The following is a 14,057-nucleotide window of genomic DNA, read 5'->3' on the forward strand; positions in this document are numbered from 1 at the left end:
AAAAAAAATATATATATATATATCTGCTAGCAGCTGCTAGCTACAACCTTGTAGTTTCAAAATGTCCCCCACCCATGTCACAACTATGTTATCATTTCAAACCCCATTCAATCCTTGCTTAATAAGCACACTTACTTCTTCTAATTCATGACAAACAATTTATGTAACCCCACAGTTTTTTGCCATTGTAAGCTTCCCTCATTTTGTAATCCAATAGAACGCAATTCAAGTGCTTCCTTGAATTTGTGCTTCCTGGGCTGCAGTCCTAACAAACCCCAAATAAAAGCATTTATTCTCTGTCTCAACCAGGTCTCTGTTCCTGGAATTCTTAGTTAACAAGGAATAAAGAAACAAAGAACAGATAAAGAGGGATCTTACTGTGATGACACAAATGTTTTAAACCTTGATTATTGTGATGGTGGTACAACTTGGTAAATTCACTAAAATAATCATTGAATTGTATACTTACAAAGATGAATTTAAGGTATGTAAATCATACCTCAATAGAGTTATTTTTTTAAAGTATTGATGGGAATAATAGAAAGCAAATAACAATTGGTAGACTCAATCTCCTCTGTATCAGAAATTACATTTAATGTAAATGTTACAAATATTGTAGTTAAAAGCAAAAATTGTTAGATTGAGTAAAAATGAGATCTAACTCTATGCTGTTTATAGAAAACACATTTTAAATGTAAAGACAAGTGTTGACAGAAATAATCAATAAACAATGAACAATAGAAAGAGAAAAGAGTTTTATTTGTTCCAAACTGAGGACTGTATCCTAGGAGACACAGATTCAAGAAGCAATTGAACTGTGTTCCACCAACCTATAAAATGGAGGCTTACATAGGCAAAAACTGCAAAGTTATGTAAGTTGCTTGTCAAGATTTAGGTTTGGAGCTGGCAAGAAGTAAGGGTGTTTGTTAAGCAAGGATTGGCTGGGGTCCAAAATGGTTGCATAGTTACAAGAGGAGACCTAAACAACAGTTATTCCATTTTGATTTTACAATACATTATTTTCTTTAATGGTTAAAGCAGATGTACAATGCATGCTTGACAGGTCATAAGACAGGCTGTTCTAGTTAGTGTAAAGTTCAAGCCAAACTGTGTAAGCCAGAATGACTTGTGATGATGCAAATGTTTTAAACATTTATATATGGAAATTTATGAAAAGTTTGAATTTATGAATTCAAATATATGAAAATTTCTTCCATCATACAGATAAGCTGGAAGTAAAAAAATGGAAAAGACATACCATTGAAAACTCTTTAAAGGAAAAGGATGATGTAGCTATATCAATATCAGACAACAGATTCTTTAAGGTGAGAAGTACTATATGAGATATTGAGGAATATTTTATTATAAAAGGGTCAATTATATACAAAAGCACAATATTCCTTGTGGTACATCCATACAATGGACTATTATTCAGCACTAAGACCTATAGCATGAGCTATCAAGCCATGAAAAGACATGTAAGAACTGTTATGGACTGAATGCCTTTGTTTCCCCCAGATTCATATGTTGAAGCCCTAACCCGCAATGTGATGGTATTTGGAGATGGGGCTTTTGGGGGTAAGTAGGGTTAGATGGGGCCATGAGGATGGGGCCCTCAAGCTGGGAGCAGTGTCCTTATAAGAAGAGACATCAGAGGGCTTGCTTTCTCTTTCTCTCTCCTTCTCTGCCATGTGAGGACAGAGTGCTTGCCTGCAAGCCAGAAGATAGCTTGCATCAGAATCCGACCATCCTAGCACCCCGATCCTGGACTTCCAGCCTCCAGAACTGTAAGTAAATAGATTTCTGTTGTTCAAGTCACCCAGTCTATGGTATTTTGTATGGCAGCCTGAGCTGACTAAGACAAAAAACTCAAATGCATTATTACTAAATGAAAGAAGCCCTTCTGAAATGCTACATATTGTATGATTCCAAATATATATATGATGTTCTGAAAAAGGCAAAACTATGAACAAAACAAAACAAAAAGATCACTGGTTGCCAGGGGTTGGGGTGAGGGAGGGATGAATAGTCAGAGCACAGAGGATTTTTAGGGCAGTGAAACTATTCTATTTGATACAGTAGATACATGTCATACATTTGTTAGAATCCATAGAATTTGTAACACCAAGAGTGATCCCTAATGTAAACTATGGTTTGGGGTGATAAGTATGTATCAGTGTGATTCATTGATTGTAACGTATGTACCATTCTGTACCACCCTAGTGTGGGATGCTGAAGATGGAGGAGTCTGTGCATGTGTGTGGGAACTCTATGCACTTTCTACTCAATTTTGCTGTGAACTTAAAACTGCCCTGAAAAGAAATTCTATTTAAACAAACCCTCCACAATATCCTTGAATTTTTATGTATCTAATAACATGTCTTCAAAGGTAAGAAACAAAAGTTGACAGAACTGAGAGAAGAAATAGAAAAATACACAATCATCATTGGATATTTGAACAATCCTCTCTCAGTAAGTATTAAACAAGAAGACAAAATATTCAGTGAGGACTTCGAAGGTTTTATGAACACAGTAACCAATATCTGGTACTGGGAGGTAACTGGATAGATTCCTAAAAAAAAGAAAATCTGAATAAAGTTTACTATGCATATGCCAACTACAAATTGGCATTTGCCATCTGCCTCTACAAGGATTAAGTCACTAGCCACTGCAGTCCCTGACCTTCAACACACCCTGAAAGGAGTTCAGGGTGGAGATCAGGAATGAGGCAATCTGTGCTCTGGGAAAAACTGGCAAAACAGGCCTTCAGATAGTTAGATATTTTCAGGAGAAGATTTTACGAGCCCAAATTCTTGCATCTTCTTACATCTAGAAAAGCACTAAAATAATTAACAGAGACATCTGCTCCTTGTGACTAGCAGCAAGCCTTGCCAAAATGTGTGCTTGACTGCATGTACCCCCTTCACTAAAATCATATACAATACTGAGTTCCTCCCTACCTCTTCAGAGCTGTTCCTCAGAGCTATCTGAGATGCTGTCTCCCAGGCTATAGTCCTCATTTTGCCCCAAATAAAACTAACTCACAACTCTCACATTGTACATGTTTTTTCAGTCGACACATACGTCAATCACTCATTTGATAGAATGAAGGACTGTAGGATGCATATCCTGGTAGACATCCTTAGGTCTCTAAGGTTCAAAGGAGAATGCAAGTATTTTGCACACTACTGACAAGGGTGTGAACTCTACCTTGTCTAAGTCCGTAAAATGGACATGATAAAAAATACACTTGGACATAGAAGATCAAGGGTAGATGAGATTCCCTGTTCTTGGGCCAAGATCTTGCAGGTGCATTGTTCATGGATCTCAGACTTCCTAGGCTTCAAGTCTCTAAAGTTCTTTCACAGATGAGAAAGATCTCTGGTATCAAGTTTCCAGGGTGACCTCAGTTGATTAATTTGGACATGTGCAAAGCTTTCCATGTGGCCTAGGAGAGGGTAAGGGTGCAAGCATTTCTCCTAGTTTCTCCTGCACACTCATCTGCCTTTATGCCATGCCCAGTAAGACAAATACATGTGACCAGAGACTTCAGAAGATAGCACCATTGGATTCCATTTTTGCGTAGTTCATCTGAGACCTCTAGTGTTTCTAGTCCTGGGCATCCTTGGGTCCACATTCTATTCATGTCTTAAGGGTCATAAAGTGACTGGTACTGTTCACCAGTATTGGAAAGACCTTTTCCTTGTCCTTAACAGTAGTCTTTACTATTTTGCCAGGCTTTTCCCTCTCATTTGTATCCAAGGCCTCTCATTTTTTCCCCACTGCCACCATATTGAGCACACATCTCTTCCCTGCACTCTGCTTTCAAGAAGTCTGCACATCTTTGACTCCTTCCGTTTGCCTTCCTCATTTCTGTTACAATTCCAAAATACAAAACTGATCTCTGCTGCAGTGGTTTTCAGAGCATGGTCCCTGAATTAGTAGCATCAGCATCACCTAACAACCTGTTAGAAATATAAATTCTTAGGCCCTTGGTCTTCTAAATCAGAAATTCCAAGAGTTGAGTCTAGCAATCTGTCTTTTTAATAATCCCTCCAGGTGATTGTGATGCATGCTAACATTTGAGGGCCACCGCTCTACCACTGGTGAGATGCCCCTCTCCAGTGATCTCTTTCCACACCAGCAGGGAGCTCCAGCCCCCATATGTCTACCTCTATTACCCTTGAAAATACATTGAGGTTCTTTTACAGAGATCCCACAGAGAATCTGAGTTAGCAGTCTTCCTGCAATCCCTGTTCCCTTCACTTTTATGTTGAAACTTATGGGACTTCAGGAAGAGATCTCTATCTCTATGCCCAAATTTCCCCCTTTTTATAAGGACACCAGTCATACTGGATTAGAGCCCACACTAATGACCTCATTTTAATTTGATTACTTCTGTAAATACCTTATTTCCAAATAAGGTCACATATTGGGGCACTGGGAATTAGGACTTCTATATATCCTTCTGGAGGGACACAATTCCACCCAAAACAAAGACCATAGAATTTTACTGGAGGCTCTGGGAAAATCCCCTTTATGTGTCGTGGGAACCTCCAACACCACCATGGGATTAATTTTCCCTTCTCTTGGGGGAATTAAGAGGCAATGACAATTGTCTATTCTTAGGGAAGTAAGCCAATTCTGGGCGCTTCTTCCCTGACAAAGACTGCATATTTGCAAGAGAGAGGGAAGCACAGAACATATACATATACAACCTCCCCGTTTAAAGCTCTTGGTGGAATTTGCCCCCCAAATAGCTTTAATTTTATCAAATGAAGGATGTGATCGGATATCACCAGGGAACCACAATTTCTACCCTTAGAAGGCAGAAAATTGGCCCAAGCATCCCCCAATCCCATCACCCAGCCTTTTGCTCAGTCACCTGTTAGAATTCCAAAATACAAAACCGATCTCTGCTGCAATGACTTTTATTGCCCCCCCCGCCCCCCGCAAGTTTAGGCAGTAGTTGTGAAATAATTCTCAGCTACTGCCACACAGTAGCAAAAGAGACATAGCATCTTGGCCTTCTGTAACTTCCACTTCGTTGTAATTAAAAGCAGCAAGAATTCCTTTTCACATAGGGAACATGGAAACTCAAGTTTGGTGGACCCTAGGCAGATGCTCAAACATTTGGAGAACTGATGTGTGGCTACCCTTCTCCGTGTCAAGAGGCGTGACAGTGTAAAGCTAATTCTCTCGCCTATTCTGGCCCCGTTCCCAGGCTCCCCTCCGGAGGCCGGCAGGCTTGGGCTTCTAGGTAGGATGACGAGCGGGAGCATGAGAGTTCTCAGGAATCCTGGGCGCCCTGAGTACCAGTCTGGGCTCAGAATCCGGCCTCAGTCCCTATTGAAGGACGTCTCAGTCCGTCTCCTTCCGCAGTCGCCAGTAATAATAGCCGCCACATGGCTACAGCTGCGCAGGGGAACGGGACCTCTCTGGGAGACGCAGAAATGGGAGACGCAGAGATACAAAAGGGACTGGAGGCCCCCCGGAAGCAGGAACCGATCCAACCTAAAAGACATCCTCCCTTCCCGCAGGCTGAACTGGGAAGGAAGACTGCAGACTCTGCTTGGGCTGACACTAGGGAGCGGGCACTGATTGGCGTCAGCTATTTGCGCTTTCGGCCAAGAGAAGCAAAAGGGAACTAGGAGACAAGCTTTCTTTTTCTTTTTCTTTTTCCCAGTCGTTTAACGCACGCACTGGGCATGCCTTCTGGAGACTCGAAGACTCCTTTCCCGGCTTCAGAACCGAAAAGTATCAAACTCAAAATTTAACAAAGAATTGAAGTCGCGGCGCGCGGTGGGTGACAGGGAAAGACAGTTGGCTCTTTCTTATTCCACCACCGCGATCCCCAAGTGATCTGGAGTCTAAATCAAGGAGTTCATTCGTCCTTTCAACAGTTTTTGAGCGCTTACTGGGCGCCAGGCGGAAGCTGACGTGACCCGCCTTCGGAAAGATGTTACATTCTAGATCCCAAGTGCTGCGCTTCGGGAGCGGATACTTGGTTTTGAAGGTCTTTCCCTTTTAGTTCCTGGAGTGAGAAGAGCTATTTGGGTTGGGTGAATGCAGGTTCGAGTCCTAGGAGAGCGGAGAGGAACTTTCTTAGTGTCCCTTGGTGATACCTAGAATCATGGTTTCGGGTCAGGGAGTAGAAGACAACGCGGGGAAAAAAAAAAAAGGCAGAAAGGTATAACTAGCAAGTGTACAGAATTTTGTGGGGTAGGCTTGGTAGCGTGGCCGAGCGGTCTAAGGCGCTGGATTTAGGCTCCAGTCTCTTTGGAGGCGTGGGTTCGAATCCCACCGCTGCCAAGGTTTTGTTTCTTAATCGCAAGCGATCACTGCCCGTGTCCTCACTACAGGAGCGGATAAGGACTTGCCAAAGGTGTGGCATTTAGCTGGGGCGTTCAAGTTGAGGAAAGGTGGAGACCCTTGAAACCGGCGGGGTGGGGTGGGGTTAGGCTCCCCGGAAGCAGGAACCGATCCAATCTAAACGACAGCCTCCCTCCCTGCGGGCTGAATTGGGGAGGAAGACTCTACAGACTCTGGGGTGGGGCACGGAGGAGAGCGGGGAGTGAAGTGAGACTTTGTCTCATCATTTGCTCCTAAGTGTTAACCCGGCAAAATTCGGGCAGATGCAAAGTGTCCCTGTGCAGTTTCTGCGGCTGACTGCCTCTGGGACCCCTACAGTTTCCTACGGGATGTTCTCTATTTTTCCACTGGTCTCCCCGCTACAAGAGCACCCCCCCCCCCCACACCATTTCTCTTCCCGTCTCTCCCTCCAGGTAAAGGTGGTAAAGTCAGGCCAGTAAAGGAGATGGGTTAAGCAGGAAGCGAATCATCGAGGGAGGCAACTGCTCACCAGCTCAGGGAAGTGATTCAATTCCCAGGCTTGAGCCAGCCAAGGAAGAGTACCCTGACCGCCCCCCCGCCCCCCCCGCCACAGCCCGCAAGATATCCTAGGATGGATTCAAAGGCAGAATTTGAGCTCTTTAAAGAACATTCTCACTTTCTGACCTTCGGACAATGACTTTCCTGCCCCATGTGCACTGCCTTTGGTACCCAAAAGGTACACTGGGCACGGTTTGGCACCCATTGCCCCCAGGTCTGAATCCAGGCGTTGTCCCTTCCTCAAGCCTTTGAGAAGGAGTCATCGGTTCATTTTAGTAGGTGGTGATAGTCCTGACTGGCCCATGCCCTAAAGGAGGCAAGAGATAAATTTGTCCTTGTGACTTGTTACTTTAGTCAGCCTCTACCATAGTGACATTTTGGATAATTCTCTGTAGTGGGGGCCTGTCATATGTATTACAGAATGTTTAGCAGCGTCCCTGGCCTTTACCCACTAGACACCAGTAGTACTGTCCCAGTTTTGACAACCGAAAATGTCTCCAGACATTGTCAAATGTCCCCTATGAGGCAAAATCCTCCCTAAAGACTGAGGGTGCAACTACAGTATTATCTCCCAGTGTTTGGTTTGTCTTCTCAATCTCTTCACAGTGTCTTTTGAAGGGCAGGGGTTCTTAATATTATGAAGTACAATTAATCATTGTACTTAATTTTTCTTTGATGGATCATGCTTTTAATGTTGCATCTAAGAAATCTTCCCCCAACACAAATTGACAAAGATTTTATTCTAAATATTTTATAGTTTTGATTTTTGATCCATTTTGAGTTAATTTTTCATTCAGTGTGAAGTAGGGATCAAAACTGTGTTTTTTTAAAGGATCATTTGTTGAAAAGACTACTTTTCTCTACTGAATTGCCTTTGAAATTTTGTCAAAAATTAGTTGATAATACATGTGTGGTTCTACCTCTGCACTCCTGTTCCATAGATCTATTTTTTGTATCTTAATGCCAATACTACGGTCTTGATTATAGCAGATTTATAAGTCTTGAGGTCAGGCACAGTGAGTCCTCCAACTTTGTTCTTCTTTTCAAAGTTGTTTGGAGCATGCTACGTCTTTGGATTTTCATATGAATTTTGGAATCAGCTGGTCATTTTCTGGGAAAAAAACCTGTTGTTATTTTGATTTGGATTGCATTGAACCTATAAATCAATTTAAGGATAATTGATATCTTAACAGTATTGTCTTCTCATTCACAAACACAAAATGTTTCTCCTTGTATTTAGGTTTTCTTTCATTTCTCTCAGCATTTTTTTTTCGGTGTACAAGTGTACACGTTTTAATGCTAAGTATTTCATATTTAATGATTCTATAGTACATTGGATTGCTTTTTAAAAGAATCCAAAATCGATTTCTTTTTTTTTTTTTTTAATTTATTTATTTATGGTTGTGTTGGGTCTTCGTTTCTGTGCGAGGGCCTTCTTCTAGTTGTGGCAAGCGGGGGCCACTCCTCATCGCGGTGCGCGGGCCTCTCACCATCGCAGCCTCTCCTGCTGCGGAGCACAGGCTCCAGTAGCGCAGGCTCAGCAATTGTGGCTCACGGGCCTAGTCGCTCCGCGGCATGTGGGATCTTCCTAGACCAGGGCTCGAACCCTTGTCCCCTGCATTGGCAGGCAGATTCTCAACCACTGCGCCACCAGGGAAGCCCCGATTTCTTTTTTTTTTAAATAAATTTATTTATGTTATTTATTTATTTTTGGCTGTGTTGGGTCTTTGTTACTGCGTGTGGGCTTTCTCTAGTTGCGGCGAGTAGGGGCTACTCTTCGTTGCGGTGTGCGGGCTTCTCATTGTGGTGGCTTCTCTTGTGGAGCATGGGCTCTAGGCGTGCGGGCTTCAGTAGTTGTGGCACACGGGCTCAGTAGTTGTGGCTTGCGGGCTCTAGACCACAGACTCAGTAGTCGTGGCACACGGGCTTAGTTTTCCACAGCATGTGGGATCTTCACGGATCAGGATTCGGACCCGTGTCCCCTGCATTGGCAGGTGTATTACTTAACCATTGTGCCACCACGGAAGCCCCAAAATTGATTTCTGATTGTTCATTGCTAGATACTATATATATATGTGTGTGTATATATATATGTACATATATATACACACATATATATGGTATATACTCTCTCTATATGTATATATAGTATAAACAGTAATATACAATTAATTTCAATATTAATCTTGTATTCTACAACTTTTCTAGATTCAATTATTTGTTATAGCTTTCTGTAGATTCCATCGGATTTTTACATAGGCTTTCATGTCCTTTTTTCACGTTTCCAATTGAGTTTTATTGCAGAACATTTTAAACCCAGTACATTTCCCCACTGCTAACAGCTCCATCCTCCATCAACCCACATACGAAAGAACTGAAGCTACTGCTCATCTGTGAGTGTGGTGTCAGCTACAGATTTTCAAGGAATATAGAACGAAGTCCTGGAGCCAGGGCAGCAGTGGTCAGTGACTCAGCCAGCTCCCAGAACAACCTGTGGTCCTGAGTTCGCAGGTGTGTGGTTTCAGTAGTGTCTCTCCCTTCCTGGCCCTGCCACTTTGCTCAGACTGACTGGAAATCCACGCAGCACAGGAACAGTGAGAGCGCGGAACCCCGCACGTTGTCCTCAGAGGTCCATGCCCCACCTGCTAGAAGAGTTCTGTCTAGGCCGAAGCCACTCAACCCGAGGGCGTGTTCAGGTGTTATCCAGAAGAGCCCAACACTAATCCTTAAAGAAAATACAGCCGTTCTCACTGACCCTGCTACCAAAAGCTCTGCCTCTGTACACCGGTACCGAATCAAATCTCGGAGACAGAGTTCTGGGTGAAGTAGAAAAGGATAGCTTTATCGCCTTGCCAGGCAAAGGGGGACACAGTGGGCTCCTGTCCTCGAAAACTATGTGTCCCAACCCGGGAGGATTTGATGAGAGCTTTATAGCGGTGGTTCAAGGGTGGGGTCTCTGACAAGGTCAGGGGTGAGCAGGGCCTGCGCTCCCTTCATCTCGTCTCAGGTGAAGAAAATCTCCAGTGTTGGTGCAGACGGCCCTGAGACTGGTGCCAGACCCTCCCCCAAGGTTCCCCGCCCCCCAACATTCCCCGCAGTTCCTGGGCAGAAGCTTTGGGAAGAGCGCAATGGCTCTGGGAGCAGCATCTCTGTCTCATCTCTTCTATACGCCGTGTCAAAGGTCAAAGAGAAGCCAGTACTTTTAGACTATGTTGATTAAGACAGCCTCTGACGATTAAATGAACGATTTAGGATCCGCGCAATCATGAACCGGAAAACCTATTCTCAGGTGTCATTTCGGGGATATATTTGCTCCTAGTACTAAGGCTTTAAGTCCAGAGCTCACTTTAGGTGTGTGGGTGGGAATAAGGGAGTTAGAAGCCCTGGATCATCCTGAGACGTGTGAAAGAACGGGACTGAAAGACAGGAATTTAGAGGGACTGGGGAAGAGCCCTTCTTATATGTGGTTCCTCGTTGTAATCTATAACAACCTTACCTTGTTTTTATTGAAAGTCTAGTGACTGGTAAGATGTAGAGCACACTATCTTTTCCGTGATCGGACAACAGTAGCCAGGCGGCATTTGGCAGCTGCCATCCAAGCATTGAACCCAGCTATAACATTTCCTGGCCGTGTCCCAGGAGGTGTCCAGAGAAAGAGCTGCGGGCCAAGCAGGTTTTGACTTGACAGGCAGGACATGTGAGATTTCCGTAAAGGAATAGAACAGGCTTCTTGGAGTATCCTCCTGCACTGCATTTTTTTTTTTTTTTTTTTTTTAATGTTGGCTGCACTTGGGAAACTTTACAAAACGTTGATGCTTGGATACCACCCATAGAGATTCTGATGTAATTGGTCTAGGCTGTGGTGTCCACATCGGAATTTTTTTAAGTTCCTGTACAGCCAGGGTTGAGAACTACTGCTTTAGGAATTTAATTATTATTTTGGATGTGATGTGCCAGGTTAAAAACCTGAAGGACGCTGAATGATCTTCTGAAAAATGGCGTCAACCATTAAACGATGGTGATCTGTGCATGAGGACAGAATATTCTGTGATAGTAAAAACTGCCTGGTGGGAGGGGACAGCTGCCAGAATCGGAAGCCCCAGTCAGGCCTCTGTGGAGCTGCAGGACTTCTATCACCAAAACGTTTTTCTCGGAGAAATGAGCACGTTGTGTCTTTGGGCTAGGAGGGAGGCCTAGAGACGGAGATCCTTCGGGAGCCCTGGGCAGAGCTCTCCGCGGTGCGTTGACGGTTCCACCAGGGGAGCAGAGTTTGTCAACAGGGAACTTGAGCGCTGCATTCTGCTCACATCCACATTTCCCACCCCGCCCCGCCCCCCGCACAAGTTCCGGAGCAACAAGAGGGTGGATTTGTAACGCAGAGATGTCAACGTGGCGACCTGGGCGACCCCTAAGGTCCTAAAACCGTCAAATTCCAACGGCGTGAGCATCTGCTCTCTATGAGAGCAGAAGACATCTCTAGGTGTCTTAGGAATAGAGTATAAAACAATGTGAGAGGCTTCTGCTTCTCTGAAGAAATAATTCAGCAGAGCCCCATGTGTGCATTCTTTGATGCCTCAGCTGGTAAAATGGGGGCGGGGGGCGGCGCTGTAGAACTCCGTTGGCATCTTTAGGTTGTTGGTTAGATTCCAGCTTTAAGTAGGTGCGCAAGCATTTGCAAATGCTCTAAAACGCCATTTGGTAAGTCATGCTCCTTCGAAGATAGGATTTTTGTGGCTTTAATTAGCGTCAGCCTTTGTTTGTCTTTCTAAGAAATTTGTGGTGAGACTGAGAGGAAGCCTAAAAGAATAAAACATAGTAACACCTACAGAAGGCCCACAGCCTAGTGTGTGGCACAGATTCAATTCACTCATTATTCGTCCACTAAGTTCTTCCCGTTTAAGCACTGGGTGGAAAGATGAAAAATTCAGAGCCGATGAGGAAAGTAAGTTTTTGTGATAAGCCTCCGCTGTTCCCTGAACCCTTCCTCCACTTGCTCTTGAGGTATAAAGTTAGGATTTCGAGAACACATTGTATAGAGCACAGCTGAAACGTAAAAGAAAGTAGGTAGTATGGGAAAGAATAGGCAATATCACACAATGCCAAGTAGCGTTCGCCGAGCGGTCTAAGGCACTGGAATGAGGCTCCAGTTACTTTGGGTGGGGTGTTCGAATCCCACCGCTGCTAAGTAACAGCTTTGCCCGTTGTAGAACTGAGGTCTAATAACAGGAATACTACTCTAGTCCTCGGTTTGGGGCTGAGATAAGTTACGGAGGGTACCAGAGTGAGGTTCAGGTCAGACTATTCAAGGCAAGCGGGTTCCTGTTTTCTGGCCAGATAGGGCTTGGGAAAGTTTTGCCAATTAGTAAGTTTTGATAATTTTGATAAGTCTTAAAGGATGAAGTTCATCAGGAGGATAGGGTTAGGTAAGAAACAGAAGCTTTGGGCTTCCCTGGTGGCGCAGTGGTTAAGACTCTGCCTGCTGCTGAGTGGGACATGGGTTCGAGCCCTGGTCTGGGAAGATCCCACATGCCGCAGAGCAATTAAGCCCATGTGCCACAACTACTGAGCCTGCACTCTAGAGCCTGCGAGCCACAACTACTGAGCCTGCATGCTACAACTACTGAAGCCCGCACACCTAGAGCCCGTGCTCTGCAACAAGGGAAGCCACCGTGATGAGAAGCCCGCACACCGCAACAAAGAGTAGCCCCTGCTCACCACAACTAGAGAAATCCCGCGCGCAGAAACAAAGACCCAATGCAGCCAAATAAGTATATAAAATAATAAAAAAATAAAATAAATAAAATAAAAATGGACAGGGGCATTGAATTAAAAAAAAAAAAAAAAGAAACAGAAGTTTTAAGTACAGGTGTAACCCCAGAAGAGAAAGCTGTCACATGTGAAAGGAGACTGATAAAAAGGTGGAGAAAACAGTGAGTGGTGTTTGTTTTTATTTTATTTACATTTTTTTCCTCATAATGGAAACTCACACAAGCTTCCTGCGCAGTCTATAAGCAAACTTCAAGAGTTAACTCCTACACACCATTGTAAAGCAATTATACTCTAATAAAGATGTTAAAAAAAAAAAGTTAACTCCTTTGGCAAGAGTGCCGGTGCAGGCCCTTGGGTGTGTACTGTTGCTGGAGTACATCAGTGACCTTAGAATCAGCTCCTCGGGTCCTCAGCTCCCCACTGGTCTGTTTGCTCTGGGATGTTTCTGACTCCTCACGCCCAAGCCCTATTTCTGATATCCTGATGGAGCTCCTACCCTTCCCTCTGCATCTTTCTCTGCCAGGAAGTGAGAAGGACAGAGAGGGTCTGAGAGAGACTGTCCCGAGATGTGACTCAGCAAAAAGGCAATGCCCCAGGGATGATGGAGATGTTTCAATTCTTGCAGACTTGAATCAAGCATCTTTGACAACTAACTTGGAAAATTAGCTCACTGCCCCTACAGTTTGCTCTCAGAGATCCCGAGAATGTTTTAACCCATAATCTGAACTCCTATTAGACATTTTCACCGCTTGAACTGTAAGTACAGTGTACTTTGGATCCTAGCCCATATTTTGGGGGTCCCAGAGAGTGGATGGGTGGAATTTGATGTCCATTGAAACCCAGGTTGAATCAAAGTGTTGCCCCTTTCTTAGTGTGCCTTTGGAGAGGTCACCTTTAGTAGGTGAGAGCATCTTTAGGCAAGGGAGGGAGCACCTTCAGGAGGTGGTGAAGGAACGAAGATGGCCCATGTCCTTAAAAGAATCACCAAGAGAAGTTTCAAGTTCCTGGCTGAATTCTTGATCTAGGGGTCTGAATATGATTGTCCCTCTTTTGCTTAGAAAAACTCACTTAACAAAATAGCAATCTTTATTTAATGTAAGCATTCAATACGTGCCCTCACCTAGCTGAACTAGAATGAAGAGAAACCCAATGATGCTGAAATGGTCTCAATTTAAATTCATGACAATAATCTCAAGTGCATATGCATAACAATCTTACTATTTTTCTCAATCCCTTCACTTCTACTCTTTCATCCCTTCTCTTGTGTCTTCAAAATAGCAATACCTCAGCATACATTCTCACTCTCAGCTTTCTATTTCACTAAGAAAACAGAAGCATTCACAGGAGAACATCTACAAGGTACCCATTTACAGGCACCTGAGTACTTTCATTCCTCC

The sequence above is a fragment of the Balaenoptera borealis genome, assembly GCF_965194805.1.
Source record: "Balaenoptera borealis genome assembly, chromosome: 3".
In the NCBI taxonomy this organism is placed as follows: Eukaryota; Metazoa; Chordata; class Mammalia; order Artiodactyla; family Balaenopteridae; genus Balaenoptera; species Balaenoptera borealis.